Below are 25,049 nucleotides of genomic sequence, written 5' to 3' on the forward strand. Positions count from 1 at the left end.
TTTTGTCTAGCTAGGACTATCAATGCTCCTTGCTGATTGACGTCTGGATGTTCGTACCTATCGGTTGAAGCAAACCCCACTGCTGTTGTTGAGACGCTGTGCACCAATAAGGGTCCAACACATTGACGGCCTTCAGGCCAGGAATGTCACAACATTTGCACACGAAGGACGCATTCACGCAAGTACCCCATGCTCCGTTTTGAAGTTTTAAAATGAAGCATCTTTGAATTGTGTTGTGTTTTGAATTAGATTATTTTATTTCTTCATTAAAAGCTTGTATCAATTTACATCTGGAAGACTTCATTGAAAAGGACATTTCGTGTGAATTTTCTCTCGTCATTAAGTAGATGGCCTTGCCGGGGGTTCGGTTCAATGCGGACACAAACAGTGTACACACACAATGTACACACACAGTGTACACACACACAGTGTACACACACAGTGTACACACACAGTGTACACACACAGTGTACACACACAGTGACACAGCGACACACACAGTGACACAGTGACACACACAGCGTACACACACACAGCGATACACACAGTGACACACGTGGTGTCAATAAAGTTACAGCCACCACGTGGTGTCAATAAAGTTACAGGAAACCGTGTGGTGTCAAAGTTACAGCCACCACGTGGTGTCAATAAAGTTACAGGAACCGTGTGGTGTCAATAAAGTTACAGCCACCACGTGGTGTCACTAAAGTTACAGCGGCTCAGGGAGGCGGACCGCGAAGCCTCGGCGAAAACCTCGTGCCGGTAAAACCCCTCACACCCCTTAGGCAGGGATCCCCTTGACCCCTCACACCCCCTAAGCAGGGATCCCCTTGACCCCTCACACCCCTAGGCAGGGATCCCCTTGACCCCTCACTCCCTAGGCAGGGATCCCCTTGACCCCTCACACCCCCTAGGCAGGGATCCCCCTATGGGCAGTGTTGAGTCTATGGTGCAGTGTTGAGTCTATGGTGCAGTGTTGAGTCTATGGTGCAGTGTTGAGTCTATGGTGCAGTGTTGAGTCTATGGTGCAGTGCTGAGTCTATGGTGCAGTGTTGAGTCTATGGTGCAGTGTTGAGTCGATGGTGCAGTGTTGAGTCTATGGTGCAGTGTTGAGTCTATGGTGCAGTGTTGAGTCGATGGGCAGTGTTGAGTCTATGGGCAGTGTTGAGTCTATGGTGCAGTGTTGAGTCTATGGTGCAGTGCTGAGTCTATGGTGCAGTGCTGAGTCTATGGTGCAGTGTTGAGTCAGTGGGCAGTGTTAAGTCTATGGTGCGGTGTTGAGTCTATGGTGCAGTGTTGAGTCAGTGGGCAGTGTTGAGTCTATGGTGCGGTGTTGAGTCTATGGTACAGTGTTGAGTCTATGGTGCAGTGCTGAGTCTATGGTACAGTGTTGAGTCTATGGTGCAGTGTTGAGTCTATGGTGCAGTGTTGAGTCTATGGGTAGCAGTGTTTAGTCTATGGTGCAGTGTTGAGTCTATGGTGCAGTGTTGAGTCTATGGTGCAGTGTTGAGTCTATGGTGCAGTGTTGAGTCTATGGGCAGTGTTGAGTCTATGGTGCGGTGTTGAGTCAGTGGGCAAACGTACAAAATCAGCAGGGGATCAAATACTTTTTTCCCTCACTGTAGTAGAGACGATGGGACAAAGGGGTGTATCTACTTCATGTATTTTTGGTAAGCCGTATAATCTTGGTGGCCTGGCAGCAGAAGGTTTCAAAGATAACTGTTTGGTTTGATCAATTAATGTGGTTGAATCAGAAATGATTTTGGTTTGTATGACGAGGCTGTTGGTGGGATCTCTTTATTTTTGTATAGCTACCATCATTGAGTAATTCTTTAATTTTGTTGTTATATTCTATTTTATCCATGATGACAGTGGCATTGACCTTGTCGGCTGAGAGGATGACAATGTCATCCCTCTTTTTTAATTCATATAATAATCAAATTTGATTATTTTTATTTATTTATTCTTATTTAAATATAATCAAATTTGCTTAGTAAAATTTTAAACGGAATGTTATTTATTTATTATTTAAAATAATCAAATGTGATTATTTGTAAGTTTTATTTATTATTACTTTAAAATATTAAAATTTGGTTATAAAGAAAGGCTAAATTATTAATTAAATATTTCTGCCTTGATTTATTATGCAAAAGTGATCGAAATTGTGCAATTATTTTATTATTTATTCATTATTATTTAAAAATAATCCAATTTGATTATTTTAACATATAATGTTTATTTATTTATTATTTAATAATAATTGCATTTCATTATTTTAGTTTATACATTTTTATTTATTTATGCTTATTTTAAAAATAATCTAATTTGGTTTTTATTTATTTATTCTTATTTAAAAGTAATCAAATTTGATTATTTTTAATTTATTTTTATTTATAATGATTTTACAATAATCAAATTTGAGTATTTTTATTTATCATTTATTATTTATTTAATATTATAAAAATATAATCAAATTTTATTGTAGTCCGAGTCCGACCTAGGGGGAGGCCCACGACTGCTTCAGATCTCCGTCGCCGGCCCCAGTCGGCCGAGAGAGGCGTCACGTGACGAGTGGCTGTGGGGTCACACCAAGCCGCGCGAACATCGCCAGAGGCCACATCGATCCGAGAATCGACGTCACGCGTTGGAATCGCCCCGCCGCCGCCGCCCGCTGCTGCCGCTGACGCTCGGCGATCCGCGCGGGCGTCGTTTTCGAGCGACAGGATCGCGAATCGATTCCCTCCGGCGCTCCACGCCATCACGATGTTGACCACCGCCTCCGCCGCCCGGCACGCGGCCAAGCGCCTGGGAGTCAATGGCGAAGGCAACGACCGCGTCCAGGCGGGCGCGATGGTGAGCGTCAGTGACGAGCGACTTGACGAGGTGTTTTTATAACGAGAAGATGTTTCTTTTACTCCTCCTCGCCCAGAGCCTCGTTGTGAGGCCTGGGCCAGAGGCTTCACTCAGGCGACGTGCCACCACCACCACCAGCCGTGTTTATATTATTTAACGTGATTGTTTAGCTTTGTAACTCGCAGATTCCAGTGCCGTTGCGAAGAGCTTCTCGTTGTTGGTGTTGGGGATGGACCACGCGGACCACAGCATCGCTAGGCTCTGCTTACGTTCAGTAAAACGCGTTTTGGTAAACGTGGATTTCGTGTTCGTTAACACTTTGGGCTATTTCCAGTGTAATTTTTTTATACGGCGTTTTCTCTTCTAAGGGTGGGTATTCTCTTTGCACTGAACTAAAATAATAAAAAAATATGAAACAATAAAAACATTACTCATTGTTTTTTTCGGTAAAGTCACGTATGTAGAAATACAATAAAATTATATTAAAACAAAAAACAATCACGACGTTTCAATCACAACGCAAGCGATCATCAGGTGTCAAGAACAAATCACGGAGGTAAATACAGCAAAAGATGAGAGACGAGAATTCAACAAACCTGAAACAACATTATGTGAAGCACATCCAGTCAGGCCAACAACACAGACACTTCCTGGCGGACCACGAATAAAAACATTGCCTACCAGGAAAAATTCGTTCATGAGGCTATCCACATATACAAGCACAGAGACAATTTCAACCGAGAAGATGGATTCTGGCTTAACAATCATTGGAAGGATTTGATAAACCATTTCGGGTCTTAATTGTTCACGCTTACGGTGGCTTTCAGACCGCATCCATTATTTTCGTCTCTCCCCTCCTCTTTTCAGAACATAGATGGACTGGTCCATCTGAACAAACTCTCAAATCGCTCTCCGTGGTGCTGACGTTAAAAAAAATGCCACTATTATTCAAATTTTCTTGCTGTGGTTTTCACACCTGATGATGATTGCTTCTTGTGTTGCAGTCAAAACGTCGTGAGAATTGTATTGTTTTACATTTTTATTATTTTATTGTTTCCCTTCTACGTGGTGACTTTACCGGAAGAACCAAGAATATTAATCCCTGCAGTCACGAAAGCTTTAAATCAAAAGTTAAAATACTAATTAAGTAAAAATACCGATATGTTAAATGTCCCACGCGATAGCGTCGTGGGGTAGCTCTTCGACCCTCCCCAATGTGATTAAAAACTTTGCGGAATAAAACTTTACAGCGTCTACAAAAGCGCACCTGGCGGTGGGGGATGCGAGTTCCAGAGTTTGTAACTCGAGGGCCGTTTAGATTTAAAGTTAAACTCGCAAACGTTCTTAGTGATTACTGAAATGATGGCACTGAGCTATGGCCATTTTTTGCCAAACGGATGCAGATTTAAAAAGCCCTTTAATGCAAGTGTCTGCATCTGCTCCGATATCACTTGCCGGCGATGTTAGCCTTGGCTTTATTTTGGTGATTTTGAAAAAGTTTTATGGTTTGGCCATGATTGTTTTGTTGTAGTACGGAGTTAGACTGATGGCTTTAATCTTAGTTGTCTTGTGGTTGTTGTTGTTTGACTTGCATCCCACTGGGATTTTTGCACACAACGTTGGTGTATGGTGCTATTTCAAGGATTATTTTGCTGTTTTTTCCTGGATTTTTTGTTTGCACAGTCACACAAAGTCACTTTAAGATGTTTTTATTGTTCATGTTTTTGTTTGTTGCGGTTGCACCCGATTCAAGAGCCAAATGGCTCACAGGGCTATACCAAATAAATGAAACTGAAAACTGTCTTCTCGGTATAGGAGGAAACAACAGCTTTGCACAATAGTCGTGTTGAGTTTGCTTCCTTGCCGACGTGCACAGGACACGTTTGAGGACCCACACAAGCCCCCACCGTCGGCTGTGGTTCACGTGCGGGGACTCTCGGACACAGCCCTCGAGTCGGACCTCGTGGAGGCCGTGCGGTACTTTGGCCTAGTCAGGTGACCAGTCGGTGGTGACCATTGCCCGCATGGGGAAGAAAGCTGTATTATTATTATTGTTGTTTACCGAAAACACCAAAGATTAATTCCTGCAGTCACGAAAGCTTTGAACCAAGTTTAAACCGCCTCTACGGGGAGGTGTAAGGTCTGTATCTTTGTGTCTGTCTTTGTGTTGTCTTGTGTTGTCTCTGCTTGTGTATCTGCCTTTGTGTCTGTGCTTGGATTTGTTTCTCTGTGCTGTCTCTGCCTGTGTGTCGGTCTTGGTGCTTCCGAATGTTTGCTGCCGTGCTCCACTTTGCTCTATGCATACCTCATGCTAAAATGTCCCATTGTCTCTCAGCCTTGCCTTCTCATGCTAAAATGTCCCATTGTCTCTCAGCCTTGCCTTCTCATGCTAATATGTCCCATTGTCTCTCAGCCTTGCCTTCTCTGCCTATTTAAGGCGACTTCACTGTGTGCTTGTACCTGTGCTGGTCCGCTGTACTTGAATGTCTATGTGTGTGTGTGCCGTCTGTATCTTAAATTTCATACTTAACTTGCAATTTAGCAATCTTTGAAATAACGTAATCAACCAGGCTTTGCGTTAATTGTGTTTTGACCGACCGTCTGTGTTGCTTTATTTGGTTTCCAAATTCTGCTAAACTCTTGTCTGTTTGGTATGCTTCTCTCTCTATGTCCCCTATTGTGTCGGTGTTAGTTCCCCCCTACTTGGGTGTCTGTATATACATCTGGGGTTATGTGTTTCCCCTCTCTCTTAAATTTAGCTCTTCTGTACCTGATGATGGCTGCTTGTGTTGCAACCGAAACGTCGTACGCTATTATGTAATTTTATTAATTCTTATTTATACGTGACTTTACCGAAAAAAAACAAAGATTATTGTTGTTATTATAGTTATTATTGTTATTGGTGTTGTTATTATTGTTATTATTGTTGTGGTGGTGGTGTTTGCGGACGTGGAGTGAACGTAGACCTTGGAAATTCGAGTATTACCGATTTTCGGTTCAATAACTCAAGAAATTGCATAACACAAAAATACTCGATGGTTCTTAAGCACGGGGTGGGAGATGCCCTTTCTGGGGGTGCAAGACGTGCCAGATTATTTTTTAACAAGGTAAATCCATCGAAACACATTGAGCACGGGCACGTACGCACCGCTACTTTGTTCCATCAAACCTCTAAATTAATAAACATTGTACGTTTTAAAAAAATATTGAGAACCAAAGGGGGGGTGGCAAGGCTGCAGGTTAAAGCTCAAGAACCACTTCCGTAAATAAAAAGTCGTGGCCGCGTGTGGCGGTGGACGAGAGGGCGCGGCGTTGCCCACGTCACGGCGTGATCGGCGACGCCGTGCGTGGCTTACTCGGGGCCTTGCCAGCCTGAAGTGACCAACCAAAAACCACTTCATCTTCTTTGGGGTTCTTTCGGTAAAGTCACCACCGCGTAGAATGAGAATAAAATAATAAATTAATAAAAATAACACGATAAAATTCTCACGACGTTTCGGGCCACAACACAAGTGGCCTTCATCAGGTGAAGGGACGAGACTGCCAAACTGAAATGGGACAGTCTCGTCCCTTCACCTGATGAAGGCGACTTGTGTTGTGGCCGAAACGTCGTGAGAATTTTATTGTGTTTTTTTATTAATTTATTATTTTATTCTCATTCTACGCGACTATACCGAAAGAACCAAAGAAGATGCATCCTTACAGTCACGAAAGCTTTAAATGGAAACAAAAACCGTTTGTTTTTCAATTTCCCCAAGTCACGAATTCCCTCCGAATTAAAGTGCCGCTGCTGCTTTTGTTGTGCCGTCTGACAAAAGCGGCACACGTTCAACTGTGATTAGTAACCGTGTTAAAAATTAATATCTCGTATTGAAATGGTGCACACACGTACCTTGTTTATGTACGTTTGAAGAGGCTTCGTTTGTCAGGTGATACATCGACAGAAGAAGACTACATTACCCTCAAGATGTATTTTAAATATAATTATATTCTTACAGTACATTCAATTCCAACGTACTACACTGCCAAACTGAAATGGGACGTGGCATCTAACCTGCATCCAACCAGTCTCCACTCCGTTGCATGCATTGAAACATTTCTTGAGATCAAATGAGGTGACTTGGAGCAGACCAACCTCGTGTTTAACATTAACAACAACAGGCATGCGTTTTAAAGTCGGCCACATCTTTGAATAACGGCACTCGTTTGAATCACTCCCTCCGTGCAGCTACGTGGTGATGATACTCAAGACGCGGCAGGCGCTGGTGGAGTTTGAAGACCCGGAGAGCTCCCGCAGCTGCGTCGACTACTCGTCCAAGGGCTCCGTCTACGTGTGCGGGCAGCCGGCCTACTTTAACTTCTCTACCAGCTAGAAGCTTTGGCGCCCTGGCGTCCTGGGGGACAACGGCAACAGCAACCACATCCTGCTCTTCACCATTCTCAACCCCATCTACCCCATCACCACGGTGGGCATTGTTACACTTACAGCAGCTGGACATTAATGTGTGAATAGTTTGTCGGGTGTGCCACGCACACACGCGCATGTTTCATTTATACGAGTGAAATTATGTCCGTTTTGGATTACAGTGAATGGCTTTGCTAAGGAAATTACATTGATCCTTTGGTTCATTTGAGGCAATTGAAGTCGTGTTTTTTGTTTGTGCTTTGAAGTCTACCAATGGCATTGAATAAAAAACAATATATAGACCTAATGTTGATTTTGGAAAGCGTTGATGTCCTGTATGGCTCGATCTTAAAAATTCACTGGAAAAAAAGCTTTTCAAATTTACTTGGTAATGCGTGCAAAATCACCTCGCTGCGTTTGTGTGCTCCATGTGGTCCTGCAGGATGTGCTTTACAACATTTGCAAACCATTTGGGCCTCTGCAACGCATTGTTATCTTCAGGAAGAATGGCCTGCAGGCCTTTGTGGAATATCCTTTCAACGAGATGCATAACCGTAACGATATGTCCGCCATTCACGTAATTTTACGTGTTATTTTGGAGATGCTAAATGTATTGTTTTTAAAATGAAATGGTCGTGTTTTCCTTAATTTTTGGCCACGTTTGTTTCGGTTGAGAGCGCCGAGAGAGCGAACTCATCTCTGAATGGAGCGGACATCTATTCGGGCTGCTGTACTCTCATAGTGGACTATGCAAGGGCAAGTACAACCGATACTTTGTACATTCACAAGTGTGTGCACCACAACCTGGGTTTTTTCACCCGCAGACCAAAGATTTCATTTAATATTATGAATTGACCACTTTGGTGAGCAAATAAGGCTGAATACACATGGCAATTCATTGCTAGATGAGGGCTTCCGCACTCGATGCCTGTTGTGGGGGTTATTTGACTTGTGTGCGGGGTAAAGGAGTGTAGCATATATTGTGGCAGCATAGAAATACAATGCACCCAATGGATTTTACAGCTGCCCACCACACAGCCCCACAACCTACAACAACCCATTGTGCATGACGGGCATCCTTGCCGTTGTCTAAAGTCAAACTTTTCCCAATTGATATTACCGTGTGAGGGTGGTTCTCATCTGAGCCAGTGCCCTGAGCCAGTTAATGGAAAATTCGCATCCAGTGGGAAGGGTAGAGTTGGTTTTCAATTCGATTTTATTTGGTGACGGGTGATTAACATTCAGCCATAGGCTGCTTTGCGAGACCTGCAGAGTACCTGAGGGGAGATGTTACATTGTTAGCAGGAAATAAAATTACAGAACAGTAATAACGAATGCATCATTTTCATAACGGGGTTATGGCACTTCAACATTTTTGAGGTATACGATCAAGGCTAACGCTTTACAGTACACGAGGAACACTGCGAATAAATAATACCGAGTTAGGCAGAGCATGCCAAACTTATGTGCGATTAAACAAGTTTGGAATTTAAATAGGCCACCGAGGGATAGCGATTTTTATCTGCAAACACGAAGGGAGCTTGTTCCAACGAAGAGGGATAATCAACACGTGATCTTAAAAAAAAACTGGTGGCAGAAGGCCACTGTTTTCCCACAACTCCGATAAGCACGCTTTTGCTACGTACGGTGCGAAAGTTTAGCTTATCGTTGACTTGCTACGTGTGGCAGCTCTTATTCATTCATCTCCCAGGAGGTTAAGGGTTGCGTTAAGTACCTCGGCTTTACCGCAAGTTGCGTGCCGTAATTGTCTCGGGGGTAATGACCGCTTAATAATTATTATGCTTGTAAATTTTAAATGGTTCTAAAGTTTCGATTTAAAGCTTTCGTGACTGCAAGGATTCATCTTCTTTGGTTCTTTCGGTAAAGTCACCACGTAGAATGAGAATAAAATAATAAAATAAAACAATAAAATTATCACGACGTTTCGGCCACAACACAAGGTCGGGACGACAGGTTTGTTCCTTTCACCTGAAGAAGGCCACTTGTGTTGTGGCCGAAACGTCGTGAGAATTTTATTGCTTTATTTTATTATTTTATCCTCATTCTACGTGGTGACTTTACCGAAAGAACCAAAGAAGGTTCTAAAGTTATATAATTTTTTCCCAGCATCTATGCCCTATATGCTGGCCACGAATAATGTTTATCTTTTCCCCCTGCTGTGTCCTCTTTACAGGCGACGCGTCTGAATGTGTTTAAAAATGACTCTGAGACCTGGGACTTCACCAACCCTGGCCTCAAGCAAGGTAAGACCAATATTGAGCATATCAGAGCCGCGCTCTCTCGACAGCTGGTGGTGGTGAGCCCTCGGGTGTGTGGGGGGGGGGGGGGGTGACGTTTTTAACGCAAGGGCTGGGGGGTGTGCACGGCGTGATGAAACAGGCATTGACTTTCTGTACGCGGCCGGCTTTGCCGTGTTATACTTGAAGATCAGTGGCCAAGTAGAGGGGGAAGTTTGGAGCGTTCTCAAGAGGATAATGCAGCTTCTGCACTTGAGATTTTGGTTGCAGAAAAATGTCACACCTGCAGACACTTGGTTGTCTTGAAGCACATTGGTGTACTGTTTACAATCTACAGAACTTGGTCGTTGTCACAGGAAGTTATTTGAAACGCCATTCCCCTCTTTTGTATCAATCATGCAATCACTGCAATTGTGTAGAGCTGGTCAAGGTTATTTTCGTTTATACCTATCTTCTCCATATATATAAAAGGCAAAGTTGTGAATATGTGTGTCTGTTCAAAATGTTTAGCGTACTTCCCGACATGCAACAAACTGGAAATTTGCCATGTGGGTACTTTCCAGACTGTACACCGTGCAAACATTACACAAATACACTTTTGTTTTTTGGGGGGGGGGGGAGCTCGATAATGCATTTATTTTTTGCACGGCAAGTGAGCTGTGACGTCAAATCTGTCACGTGACCCGTAGTGTAGCGGTTAGCGCTACGCTGCGCTACGAACCCGGCGACCCAAGTTCGATTCCCGCTCACCGCCACCACCGGTGACGATTATTTTAACCGGTCCTGGGCCTCCCCTAGGTCGACTCAGCCTCAAACGAGTAACTGCTGTGGTGTGTGAACATCGCCACTGGGGAGACAAAGGCGGCCGGGCGTGGCGGATCCAAGTCCCGGGCGAAGCCGGGTAGTAACAGCTAGCGCAACATATAACTAAATAATCTTTGTGTTTTTTTAGCCCATGCTAAGCTTGCGTAGTTTACTCTGGGCAGATTGGTTTTAAACTCCTGCCTGTGTACTTTGTTTTTCTAGTTTACCCTTCACAACAATGTGGCAGTATAAGTGAATGTTGTGAAGAACAGGATTCACAAGGAGGCATGTGGCTGCTGGAGTGTTCAATAATCCATTGGATTAATTTTTTTGTTACCATTAAAGCTGTTGCCCTGGTACTGGACATGCGATAGACATTGCCATTAAGTTGGTGGCGTTTTAGATTTTGATCAGCTTTGAAGATTTTCCCAACGTCAAGTGCATGTGGCCCATAGGCGGGTACTCGGTTGTTCGGGGTGTATCAAGGCTGGGCATTTTTACACTACAGTGTAAAACCTTGCATTGCGAGCATAATTCGTTCCGGGAACGTGTTTGTAATCCAAAGCGCTCGTACATCAAAGCACTCGTCTATCAGTTGTGTGATCACGTGACTCACGGCAGTACAAAGTGTGTCTACACGTACACTGCTCGTATTGCAAGACCTCGCTCGTTTATCAAGTTAATATTTATTTTCAATTTTAGCTCGTCTTGCAAAACACTTGCAGACCAAGTTACTCGCAATCCAAGGTTTTACTTTTATATTTAGATTTACCAGGGTGTGTGTCTGTTGGATCAGAAGTAGGTGCCAACTTTCACTGGCATATTTGAGGTGGACATTGAACGTTGCGTTTTTATATTTTGTAGGGTTGAGAAACCTTGACTGCATTATGTGGTGTCTGGATACTTAATACGCCTATTTAATAAACCTATTTAATAAGTATTTAATGAGCCTATGTATTAAGTCTATTTAATAAGCCTTTTTAATAAGCCTATTTAATAAGTCTATTTAATAAGCCTATTTAATAAGCCTATTTAATAAGCCTATTTAATAAGCCTATTTAATAAGCCTATTTTATAAGTATTTAATGAGCCTATTCAAAAAGTCTATTTAATAAGCCTATTTAATAGGGCTATTTAATAAGTCTAAGTTGCTGAAATAAACCTATTTAATAAGCCTAAGTTGCTAAAATAAGCCTATTTAATAATTTAATAAGCATAATCTTTCGGTAAAGTCACGTAGAATGAGAATAAAATAATAAATTGATAAAATAAAATAACACAATAATATTCTCACGACGTTTCGGCCACAACACAAGCGGCCTTCATCAGGTGAAGGGAGCGAGACTGTCTGGTAGGACAGCGCTGGAGTGAGAGAGCCACGTTCAGATCACGGCTTTTAAGCTGTGTGAGAGGAACAAAGAGCCTTGACGAAGGAATTAGCATAAAATTTAGCATTGAAAAGGCTGAATGATTAGCTTGTGACTGGTCACAGAAATAGCTGGTTCAATGAGCCACTCTGTCTACAGGAAAGCTACCCATACAGATGCTTACTTGAAACCGGATTCCCACCACCATCCATCCCAGAAGAACTGCCTCATCAAGACTCTATACCATAGAGCCCAATGCATTTCCGACCAGGAACACATAAGCAGTGAACTCAAGCACGTACACCAGGCTCTCAGGGCTAATGGCTACTCCGACTACACAATCCGCAAAGCCATCACTCCAGTCATGAAGAAGGATCCTCTTGTGGAGCCACTCAAAACCATCACCTTACCCTACATTGCAGGGGTCACTAAAAAGATCTCCAAAATCCTGAATAAACACAAGATCCAGGTCCGATTCAACACAGTACACAAAATCCGTGATTTAGTTCCATCTGTAAAAGATGCTCTTCCAGACATACAGTACCCGGGCGTTTACAAACTAAAGTGCCTCTGTGGTAGTAGCTACATTGGAGAAACCAAAAGACATATCTCGGACCGCATCCGCGAACATAAAGCAGACTTGAAACACGGTAAGACGAACTCCTCTGCCGTGGCAGATCACTGTTACAATTCAGTGGGCTCACATGACATTGACTTCTCCAAGACGGAGGTTCTTTGCAAACCAACTGGCTACTATGAGAGATTCGTTCATGAGGCCATTCACATATACAAGCACAGAGACAATTTCAACCGAGAAGATGGATTCAGGCTTAGTAACCACTGGAAAGATGTGTTAAATCATTTCTGTTCTTAATTAATTGTAATTTTACGATGACCTTCAGACCGCAGCTCTTTCGCCAGCATTGCCTCTTAATACCTCTCACACCACGGTTAATGGTATGGTTTACAACATGGAGTATACTAGGGCTTCGCAGCTGTCTCTCTCCCCCTCCTCTGTTCCGACCATGGACGAACTTGTCCGTCTGAACGGGGCCCGTAGCTATCCGTGGTACGGAAATTTGAGGGTAAGAATCCACCCATTTTTTCGCCATATAGCATTGTGATATATAACGACTTATGGTTGGTAGCTTAGCTGATTGGAGAATATAGAGTTTATTGATAACATGAAGGTAATTTATATTTTAGTTTTTATTGGTTCACTATATAGTACTGTGAATAGCTCAATGCTAAATTCGCCTAGTTATTTCAATGCTAAATTCTCCTGTTTTGATTTGTACTAAGTGCCTCGGTGAATGTGTATGCTCTGACTTCAACGTAACTATTTCTGTAGCAGTTACAAGCGAATGCCTTAATTTAGCTATTTCAATGCTAAATTCTATGCTAATTCCTTTTAACAATGGGTGCCTCTGCGGAGGTGTATGCTTTAACTTTTAACATAGCTATTTCTGTGACCAGTCACAAGCTAATCATTCAGCCTTTTCAATGCTAAATTTTATGCTAATTCCTTCGTCAAGGCTCTTTGTTCCTCTCACACAGCTTAAAAGCCGTGATCTGAACGTGGCTCTCTCACTCCAGCGCTGTCCTACCAGACAGTCTCGCTCCCTTCACCTGATGAAGGCCGCTTGTGTTGTGGCCGAAACGTCGTGAGAATATTATTGTGTTATTTTATTTTATCAATTTATTATTTTATTCTCATTCTACGTGACTTTACCGAAAGAACCAAAGAAGATGAATCATTGCAGTCACGAAAGCTTTAAATCGAAATTTAATAAGCATAAGTTGCTGAAATAAGCCTATTTAATAAGCCTAAGTTGCTGAAATAAGCCTATTTAGTAAGGCTATTTAATAAGTCTAAGTTGCTGAAATAAACCTATTTAATAAGCCTAAGTTGCTAAAATAAGCCCATTTAATGAGGCTATTTAATAAGTCTATTTAATAAGCCTATTTAATACGCCTATTTAATAAACCTATTTAATAAGTATTTAATGAGCCTTTTTAATAAGCCTATTTATTGAGCCTATTTAATGAGCCTATTTAATAAGTCTATTTAATAAGCCTATTTAATACGCCTATTTAATAAGTATTTAATGAGCCTATTTAATAAGTCTATTTAATAAGCCTATTTAATAGGCCTATTTAATAAGTCTAAGTTGCTGAAATAAGCCTATTTAATAAGCCTGAGTTGCTGAAATAAGCCTATTTAATAAGCCTAAGTTGCTGAAATAAGCCTATTTAATAAGGCTATTTAATAAGTCTAAGTTGCTGAAATAAACCTATTTAATAAGCCTAAGTTGCTAAAATAAGCCTATTTAATGAGGCTATTTAATAAGTCTATTTAATAAGCCTATTTAATAAACCTATTTAATAAGTCTATTTAATAAGCCTATTTAATGAGTCTATTTAATAAGTCTATTTAATAAGCCTATTTAATAAGTATTTAATGAGCCTATTTAATAAGCCTATTTATTGAGCCTATTTAATAAGCCTATTTATTGAGCCTATTTCATACGCCTATTTAATTAGTCTATTTAATAAGCCTATTTAATAAGCCAATTTAATAAGCCTATTTAATACGCCTATTTAATAAGCCTATTTAATACGCCTATTTAATCAACCTATTTAATAAGTATTTAATGAGCCTATCTATTAAGTCTATTTAATAAGCTTTTTAATAAGCCTATTTAATAAGTCTATTTAATAAGCCTATTTAATAAGCCTGTTTAATAAGCCTATTTAATAAGCCTATTTAATACGCCTATTTAATAAACCTATTTAATAAGTATTTAATGAGCCTATGTATTAAGTCTATTTAATAAGCCTTTTTAATAAACCTATTTAATAAGTCTATTTAATAAGCCTATTTAATAAGCCTATTTAATAAGCCTATTTAATAAGTCTAAGTTGCTGAAATAAACCTATTTAATAAGCCTAAGTTGCTAAAATAAGCCTATTTAATAATTTAATAAGCATAAGTTGCTGAAATAAGCCTATTTAATAAGCCTAAGTTGCTGAAATAAGCCTATTTAGTAAGGCTATTTAATAAGTCTAAGTTGCTGAAATAAACCTATTTAATAAGCCTAAGTTGCTAAAATAAGCCTATTTAATGAGGCTATTTAATAAGTCTATTTAATAAGCCTATTTAATACGCCTATTTAATAAACCTATTTAATAAGTATTTAATGAGCCTTTTTAATAAGCCTATTTATTGAGCCTATTTAATAAGTCTATTTAATAAGCCTATTTAATAAGCCTATTTAATAAGCCTATTTAATAAGCCTATTTATTGAGCCTATTTAATAAGTCTATTTAATAAGCCTATTTAATAGCCTATTTAATAAACCTATTTAATAAGTATTTAATGAGCCCATGTATTAAGGCTATTTAATAAGCCTTTTTAATAAGCCTATTTAATAAGTCTTTTTAATAAGCCTATTTAATAAGTCTATTTAATAAACATATTTAATAAGTATTTAATGAGCCTATTTAATAAGCCTATTTATTGAGCCTATTTAATAAGCCTATTTATTGAGCCTATTTAATAAGCCTATTTATTGAGCCTATTTAATACGCCTATTTCTTGCGCCTATTTAATAAGTCTATTTAATACGCCTATTTAATACGCCTATTTAATAAGCCTATTTAGTAAGCCTATTTAATAAGCCTATTTAATAAGCCTATTTAATAAGCCTATTTATTGAGCCTATTTAATAAGTCTATTTAATAAGCCTATTTAATAAGCCTATTTAATAAGTATTTAATGAGCCTATTTAATAAGTCTATTTAATAAGCCTATTTAATAGGCCTATTTAATAAGTCTAAGTTGCTGAAATAAGCTTATTTAATAAGCCTAAGTTGCTGAAATAAGCCTATTTAATAAGGCTATTTAATAAGCATAAGTTTCTGAAATAAGCCTATTTAATAAGCCTAAGTTGCTAAAATAAGCATATTTAATGAGGCTATTTAATACGTCTATTTAATAAGCCTATTTAATAAACCTATTTAATAAGCCTATTTAATAAGCCTATTTAATACGCCTATTTAATCAACCTATTTAATAAGTATTTAATGAGCCTATTTAATAAGCCTATTTATTGAGCCTATTTAATAAGCCTATTTATTGAGCCTATTTATTGAGCCTATTTAATAAGCCTATTTATTGAGCCTATTTCATATGCCTATTTAATTAGTCTATTTAATATGCCTATTTATTGAGCCTATTTAATAAGCCTATTTATTGAGCCTATTTCATACGCCTATTTAATTAGTCTATTTAATATGCCTATTTAATAAGCCTATTTATTGAGCCTATTTAATAAGTCTATTTATTAAGCCTATTTAATAAGCCTATTTATTGAGCCTATTTAATGAGCCTATTTAATAAGTCTATTTAATAAACATATTTAATAAGCCTATTTAATAAGCCTATTTAATAAGCCTATTTATTGAGCCTATTTAATAAGCCTATTTATTGAGCCTATTTAATAAGCCTATTTATTGAGCCTATTTAATACGCCTATTTCTTGCGCCTATTTAATAAGTCTATTTAATACGCCTATTTAATACGCCTATTTAATAAGCCTATTTAGTAAGCCTATTTAATAAGCCTATTTAATAAGCCTATTTAATAAGCCTATTTAATAAGCCTATTTATTGAGCCTATTTAATAAGTCTATTTAATAAGCCTATTTAATAAGCCTATTTAATAAGTATTTAATGAGCCTATTTAATAAGTCTATTTAATAAGCCTATTTAATAGGCCTATTTAATAAGTCTAAGTTGCTGAAATAAGCTTATTTAATAAGCCTAAGTTGCTGAAATAAGCCTATTTAATAAGGCTATTTAATAAGCATAAGTTTCTGAAATAAGCCTATTTAATAAGCCTAAGTTGCTAAAATAAGCATATTTAATGAGGCTATTTAATACGTCTATTTAATAAGCCTATTTAATAAACCTATTTAATAAGCCTATTTAATAAGCCTATTTAATACGCCTATTTAATCAACCTATTTAATAAGTATTTAATGAGCCTATTTAATAAGCCTATTTATTGAGCCTATTTAATAAGCCTATTTATTGAGCCTATTTATTGAGCCTATTTAATAAGCCTATTTATTGAGCCTATTTCATACGCCTATTTAATTAGTCTATTTAATATGCCTATTTAATAAGCCTATTTATTGAGCCTATTTAATAAGTCTATTTATTAAGCCTATTTAATAAGCCTATTTATTGAGCCTATTTAATGAGCCTATTTAATAAGTCTATTTAATAAGCTTATTTAATAAGCCTATTTAATAAGCCTATTTAATAAGCCTATTTATTGAGCCTATTTAATAAGTCTATTTAATAAGACTATTTAATAGCCTATTTAATAAGTATTTAATGAGCCTATTTAATAAGTCTATTTAATAAGCCTATTTTAATAGGCCTATTTAATAAGTCTAAGTTGCTGAAATAAGCCTATTTAATAAGCCTAAGTTGCTGAATGAGCCTATTTCATAAGCCTAAGTTGCTGAAATAAGCCTTTTTAATAAGTCTAAGTTGCTGAAATAAGCCTATTTAATAAGCCTAAGTTGCTGAAATAAGCCTATTTAATAAGGCAATTTAATAAGCCTAAGTTGCTGAATAAGCCTATTTAATAAGCCTAAGTTGCTAAAATAAGCCTATTTAATGAGGCTATTTAATACGTCTATTTAATAAGCCTATTTAATAAGCCTATTTAATAAGCCTATTTAATACGGCTATTTAATAAGTCGATTTAATAAGCCTATTTAATAAGCCTATTTAATAAGCCTATTTAATAAGCATATTTTTTAAGCCTACTTAATGAGCCTATTTAATAAGCCTATTTAATTAGTATTTAATGAGCCTATTTAATAAGCCTAAGTTGCTGAATAAGCCTATTTAATAAGCCTAAGTTGCTGAAAAAGGCCTATTTAATAAGCCTATTTAATAAGCCTAAGTTGCTGAATAAGCCATTTAAAAAGCCTAAGTTACTGAAATAAGCCTATTTAATAAGTCTAAGTTGCTGAAATAAGTCTATTTAATAAGCCTTTTTAATAAGCCTATTTAATAAGTCTTTTTAATAAGCCTATTTAATAAGTCTATTTAATAAACATATTTAATAAGTATTTAATGAGCCTATTTAATAAGCCTATTTATTGAGCCTATTTAATAAGCCTATTTATTGAGCCTATTTAATAAGCCTATTTATTGAGCCTATTTAATACGCCTATTTCTTGCGCCCATTTAATAAGTCTTTTTAATACGCCTATTTAATACGCCTATTTAATAAGCCTATTTAGTAAGCCTATTTAATAAGCCTATTTAATAAGCCTATTTAATAAGCCTATTTATTGAGCCTATTTAATAAGTCTATTTAATAAGCCTATTTAATAAGCCTATTTAATAAGTATTTAATTAGCCTATTTAATAAGTCTATTTAATAAGCCTATTTAATAGGCCTATTTAATAAGTCTAAGTTGCTGAAATAAGCTTATTTAATAAGCCTAAGTTGCTGAAATAAGCCTATTTAATAAGGCTATTTAATAAGCATAAGTTGCTGAAATAAGCCTATTTAATAAGCCTAAGTTGCTAAAATAAGCATATTTAATGAGGCTATTTAATAAGTCTATTTAATAAGCCTATTTAATAAACCTATTTAATAAGCCTATTTAATAAGCCTATTTAATACGCCTATTTAATAAACCTATTTAATAAGTATTTAATGAGCCTATTTAATAAGCCTATTTATTGAGCCTATTTAATAAGCCTATTTATTGAGCCTATTTATTGAGCCTATTTAATAAGCCTATTTATTGAGCCTATTTAATAGCCTATTTAATAAGTATTTAATGAGCCTATTTAATAAGCCTATTTATTGAGCCTATTTAATAAGCCTATTTATTGAGCCTATTTATTGAGCCTATTTAATAAGTCTATTTAATAAGCCTATTTAATAAGCCTATTTATTGAGCCTATTTAATGAGCCTATTTATTAAGTCTATTTAATAAGCTTATTTAATAAGCCTATTTAATAAGCCTATTTAATAAGCCTATTTATTGAGCCTAATTAATAAGTCTATTTAATAAGACTATTTAATAGCCTATTTAATAAGTATTTAATGAGCCTATTTAATAATTCTATTTAATAAGCCTATTTTAATAGGCCTATTTAATAAGTCTAAGTTGCTGAAATAAGCCTATCTAATAAGCCTAAGTTGCTGAATGAGCCTATTTCATAAGCCTAAGTTGCTGAAATAAGCCTTTTTAATAAGTCTAAGTTGCTGAAATAAGCCTATTTAATAAGCCTAAGTTGCTGAAATAAGCCTATTTAATAAGGCAATTTAATAAGCCTAAGTTGCTGAATAAGCCTATTTAATAAGCCTAAGTTGCTAAAATAAGCCTATTTAATGAGGCTATTTAATAAGTCTATTTAATGAGGCTATTTAATACGGCTATTTAATAAGTCGATTTAATAAGCCTATTTAATAAGCCTATTTAATAAGTCTATTTAATAAGCCTATTTAATAAGCCTATTTAATAAGCCTATTTAATAAGCCTATTTTTTAAGCCTACTTAATGAGCCTATTTAATAAGCCTATTTAATTAGTATTTAATGAGCCTATTTAATAAGCCTAAGTTGCTGAATAAGCCTATTTAATAAGCCTAAGTTGCTGAAAAAGGCCTATTTAATAAGCCTATTTAATAAGCCTAAGTTGCTGAATAAGCCATTTAAAAAGCCTAAGTTACTGAAATAAGCCTATTTAATAAGCCTAAGTTGCTGAATAAGCCATTTAAAAAGCCTAAGTTGCTGAAATAAGCCTATTTAATAAGCCTAAGTTGCTGAAATAAGCATATTTAATAAGTCTAAGTTGCTGAAATAAGGCTATTTAATAAGTTGAAGTTGCTGAAATAATCCTATTTAATCAGCGTAAGTTGCTGAAATAAGCCTTTTTAATAAGTCTAAGTTGCTGAAATAAGCCTATTTAATAAGCCTAAGTTGCTGAAATAAGCCTATTTAATAAGGCAATTTAATAAGCCTAAGTTGCTGAATAAGCCTATTTAATAAGCCTAAGTTGCTAAAATAAGCCTATTTAATGAGGCTATTTAATAAGTCTATTTAATGAGGCTATTTAATACGGCTATTTAATAAGTCGATTTAATAAGCCTATTTAATAAGCCTATTTAATAAGTCTATTTAATAAGCCTATTTAATAAGCCTATTTAATAAGCCTATTTAATAAGCCTATTTTTTAAGCCTACTTAATGAGCCTATTTAATAAGCCTATTTAATTAGTATTTAATGAGCCTATTTAATAAGCCTAAGTTGCTGAATAAGCCTATTTAATAAGCCTAAGTTGCTGAAAAAGGCCTATTTAATAAGCCTATTTAATAAGCCTAAGTTGCTGAATAAGCCATTTAAAAAGCCTAAGTTACTGAAATAAGCCTATTTAATAAGCCTAAGTTGCTGAATAAGCCATTTAAAAAGCCTAAGTTGCTGAAATAAGCCTATTTAATAAGCCTAAGTTGCTGAAATAAGCATATTTAATAAGTCTAAGTTGCTGAAATAAGGCTATTTAATAAGTTGAAGTTGCTGAAATAATCCTATTTAATCAGCGTAAGTTGCTGAAATAAGCCTATTTAATAAGGCTATTTAATAAGCCTAAGTTGCTGAAATAAGCCTATTTAATAAGGCTATTTAATGAGCCTAAGTTGCTGAAATAAGCCTATTTAATAAGCCTAAGTTTCTGAACTAAGCCTATTTAAAAACGTATATTTAATAAGTCTAAGTTGCTGAAATAAACCTATTTAAAAATGCTATTTAATAAGCCTAAGTTGCTGAAATAAACCTGTTTAATAAGGCTATTTAATAAGCATAAGTTGCTGAAATAAGCCTATTTAATAAGCCTAAGTTGCTGAATAAGCCTATTTCATAAGCCTAAGTTGCTGAAATAAGCCTTTTTAATATGTCTAAGTTGCTGAAATAAGCCTATTTAATAAGCCTAAGTTGCTGAAATAAGCCTATTTAAATAGGCTATTTAATAAGCCTAAGTTGCTGAATGAGCCTATTTAATAAGTCTATCTTGTCTTTGTTCGGAAGATCATCAAAAAGTTCATTGGCTACATCCAGCATGAACGTTTTAGCATACTCGCCATCTGTGAATGGTTTTCCGTTCCTCACTATTGCTAAAGAACCAGCAAAGCTAGCCGAATTATAGTCACCTTGCCGGGTCCATACGCGGAGTTGCTGCTGGCTAGCTTGCACCCTGCTCAGAAGCTCTTGGCACGCTTTCTTTCTGCTGTCTCCCGCAGGGTATTTTGATGCAAAGGTAGCGTGGCGCGTGTCGAAGTGCCGCTTTACATTCGACCGTTTCAACGATGTAATTTTGTCATTGCAAATTAGACACACCGCAGAACCCGCTCTCTCCACAAAGGCGAATTCTTCGGTCCATTCGTCCTGAAATGTACGATACTCGTCGTCTTTTTTTCTTTTCGCCATCTTCTTCGTCGAAGGGTTAGCTTTGAGCTAATGACCGAGCAGACGCAGTCTCAGACTGATTCAAAAGGGGGCGTTTACCTGTTTTACCCAGCAACGGCAAACGTAGGCCAGTATCATCCAATTAAAATAATGGACAATTGCTCCTGCAGCCCTGAACAGGACATGCGCAGTGAAAAATCGATGGATGGATTAAAACAAGTGAGAATATTTTGTTTTATCTGCGAGCCATATGCAATCATCAAAAGAGCCACATCTGGCTCGCGAGCCATAGGTTCCCGACCCCTGTGTTAGAGCTTTCAACAGACAACGGGACAAGAAGTCAAAGCTCATCGAGACGCTGACCTTCCTCAAAAGATGCCGCGACAACAAGCTTAAAGGACTCGACCTGGGCTTTGCTGTCTTCACTCCAACGCTGTCCTCTGGACAGCCCGGTCCCTTCACCTGATGAAGGCCACTTGTGTTGTGGCCGAAACGTCGTGATTTTTTGTTATTTTATTTTTACCTACGTGACTTTACCGAATAGAACCAAAGAGCACTTGAAATTTGGAACATGATAAAATAAATAAAAACAGTTTCTTCGCGCTATTCCCTCCCTTCCGCCCTCGTCTCGGCAGCGCGTCGAGGCAGCGGTCGATTGCGCCGGGCCAGGCGTTCGAGCTGCCGGACGGCACCGACAGCTACAGGGACTACGCAGGTTCTCGCAACCACCGCTACGCCGACAGCGAGAAGGCGGCGAAGAACCGCAACCAGCGTCCCACCGCGGTGCTGCACTTCTTCAATGCGCCCACGGACATCACGGCCGAGATGTTCGCGCAGGTCCGTGCCCCCGCCGCCCCTTCAGCCTGCTGCCAGCAGCGCAGAAGGGGAGCGCGTTCGGTTTCTTTAAAAGTTTTCCCAGGTGAAGCTTTTATAAATATTCAAGTCCAAAGTTTGCACGTGAAACAATCGTGGGTTTTTAAGATGAGCCTATTGATGTTGTGGAGTTTGTGGTGGCCAATGACACGTTTCCTGTGATGGGACAAATGTAAAATGGTGTAATGTAGTTTCCTTTCAGCGGTTAAAACATAAGATGTATAAATAATGCAGTCGATGTTCCAAAGGGACTTTTTTGTTACAGACTAGACAACACCTCGCGTTAATTTGTCCTGTTTAATACATTACGATTCATATTCATTCGTATTCGAAAGGTTTACATTTCAGTCTTTGGACATTGTTTCTGCAAATGGTTGCATTCCCCCTGAGTCTATGCTTGGTGTTCACAATAATCTGAGCACTTTAAAAGACTGCTCCAAAGCTGGCGAATGTAAATTTAAAAATGGACAACGGGATTTGTGCCTGCAATTAAAATGACATCTCCCGAATGCTTTACCGGTGCACGTTAACTGTTACCAACTATAACGTGAACGCCGCCCGTTCTGTCCCCGCAGCTGTGCGACGAAATGTCGATTGCGAAGCCCCGCTCTTTCAAAGTGTTTTCTGGAAAAAGTAAGTCCCGCAAAGTATGTTTATTATTTATCTTACGTGTCATGGCACAGAATAAATCGTGTACTGTATTCTCCATGCAATCGTCGCTTGATTTACAGCACGACACCAGATGATCTGCAACGTGTGCTATGAGGCCATGCTCAAGAAACCCTGTGAGAAATTCTCTCCCGAGAGCAATCCTTGCTATTCACTCGCGCCCAAGCTGACTGAAGCGTGTTAGCGTAGCCAAGGCATCGGACTGAAGCCTTCCTGCTGCAGAAATTCACCGACGACTGACCCCACCCTTTAAACACGGCAAAGGGTTTCATATTCTTGGTTCTTTAGGTAAAGTCACGTAGAAGGGAAACAACAAAATAATAAATATATACAAACACAGATAATTTCAACCGAGAAGATGGATTCTGGCTTAGCAATCATTGGAAGGATTTGATAAACCATTTCGGGTCTTAATTGATTGTTCACGCTTACGGTGGCTTTCAGACCGCATCCATTATTTTCGTCTCCCCCCTCCTCTTTTCAGAACATAGATGGACTCGTCCATCTGAACAACTGCCAAATCGCTCTCCGTGGTGCTAACGTTAAAAATAACCGCCACTTTTTTCAAATTTTCTTGCTGTGGTTTTCACACCTGATGATGATTGCTTGTGTTGCAGTCGAAACGTCGTGAGAATTTTATTGTTTTATATTTTTATTATTTTATTGTTTCCCTTCTACGTGGTGGTGACTTTACCGAAAGAACCAAGAATATGAATCCCTGCAGTCACGAAAGCTTTAAATCAAAATGGTGAAGGGTGTTGCGTTTTACACGACCCAAATGACTCCATGAGCAACGGTCCGTCCACGTGTCCAGCCGATAGGAGCGTGTCCGGCCTGATGGAGTGGGAGACCAAGAACGATGCCATGGAGGCTCTGGCGTGCATTAACCATCACCCCCTGAAGAACGCAAGTAAGTTGTGGGGTGTTGGCCATTTGTGTTGGTGCGATGACATTGAAGCGGTGCTGCATTATCGGCAAATCTTTGGTCGCACGCTCTGTTGAGCACCTAATGTTCAGATTTGGGGGGGGGCGCTTGTTATTACCATAGCACCATCTGTGTACACTGGCTGCCTAGCAGCCTTGGGTGAAATTGCAGGAAGTGAAAGCAGTTGTAGATTATTGTATTATATATTAACAGGTTGTTATTTATGGGCGATTTGGATTTCATTGTTTGCATATACAGAATGGAATTGAAAATTGACATAGCCAAGCACTTTCACTTATCACAACTCAACGTTATCTTAGCTCCCTGAACGAGTTTGTCGACATCGACAAAGACCCTCCTAAGAATCGCTTCATTGTTTTAAGTTTTTGTGTGCTCCAGTGAAGACGACATGTGGCTCCCCTGTTTTTATTTTCTCAGATGTTCCATACTTCTACACCCTCAAACTGTGCTTCTCCACTGCCCAGCCTTCATAGAAGACAACTCAACATGTTTCATGCCGTATTGAACGTCGGTGTCAACATCATTGTCACTTTGTGTATTATTTGTGAATGTCCCATCACTCTTGTTGAAAGTTAACCGTGGGTATAGGTCGAAAGTGCAATTTGACGCGTTTACATTTTAGTTGTCATTTTTTGGAGGATTAATTTAGATTTCTATATTGACTGCACCGAAAGATTTTAAAGGTCGCAGTGGAAATGAAGAATGTTGAAATTAAAATAATTATGGTTAGTCTCCTTAACCTGCCGAGTTTGTCTGCCGTGTGCATTGCCATTTTGTCCATGAGCCCCAAACCAGATTTCACTTGGCAGTCCTCGGGTGCCGTAACTTTAGCGGCTCCAATTAATTTACAATTTGGGGGGGTTCTCAACTTGCTCATAGCCAAAGTTTTTGCTCCCACCACGAGTGATGCTCCTTTCTTGCTGTAGCCCATTGCACTAATATTGCCCATTTAATTTCATAACGGAGAGCTCTGAAATAAATGCCAAAGAGACCCTTTTGGGGGGGGGGCTGGTAAAAATATACCCCGACTCATTGACAATCCCATTGAAAAACATGGGTTGGCATTCTGTACAGTGCGTGTATTTAGCAGGTTAATACGCTTGCAAATATAAACCCCAAGAGAAAATAGAACAGTGTTTGAAAATAAAAGCATGGAGAGATGCATGTTTGACATCGAACTGGAATCGATTGAACATGAGCTTGGAGACATGAAGGAAGTTGGGCATAGGGTAGGTGAGTGACTGAGTGAATGAGTGACTGAGTGTGTGGGTGGCTAGGTGAGTGACTGAGTGAATGAGTGACTGTGTGGGTGGCTAGGTGAGTGACTGCATGAATGAGTGACTGTGTGGGTGGCTAGGTGAGTGACTGTGGG

General features: G+C 38.3%; 2 long non-coding RNA genes across 3 annotated transcripts; both read left to right on the forward strand.

The window, feature by feature from the left end:
• Positions 1-685: 685 nt before the first annotated feature.
• LOC142910682 (uncharacterized) lies at positions 686-7,786 on the forward strand. Of its 2 annotated transcripts, none has more exons than XR_012933062.1 (4): positions 686-762; positions 2,486-2,883; positions 7,104-7,319; positions 7,701-7,786. It is a non-coding gene; the product is annotated as an uncharacterized LOC142910682 (long non-coding RNA). The 2 variants fall into 2 exon arrangements; XR_012933061.1 differs by having other exon boundaries at positions 2,486-2,853.
• Positions 7,787-9,456: 1,670 nt separating this feature from the next.
• On the forward strand, positions 9,457-24,841 carry LOC142910683 (uncharacterized). Its single transcript, XR_012933063.1, has 5 exons — positions 9,457-9,522; positions 21,825-22,026; positions 22,638-22,695; positions 23,546-23,641; positions 24,095-24,841. It is a non-coding gene; the product is annotated as an uncharacterized LOC142910683 (long non-coding RNA).
• The last annotated feature ends 208 nt before the right edge of the window (positions 24,842-25,049 follow it).

This window comes from Petromyzon marinus, unplaced genomic scaffold (genome assembly GCF_048934315.1).
Source record: "Petromyzon marinus isolate PM22_M1 ecotype Great Lakes invasive population unplaced genomic scaffold, UKy_Petmar_22M1.pri1.0 PM_G_Scaffold_15, whole genome shotgun sequence".
Taxonomy (NCBI): Eukaryota; Metazoa; Chordata; class Hyperoartia; order Petromyzontiformes; family Petromyzontidae; genus Petromyzon; species Petromyzon marinus.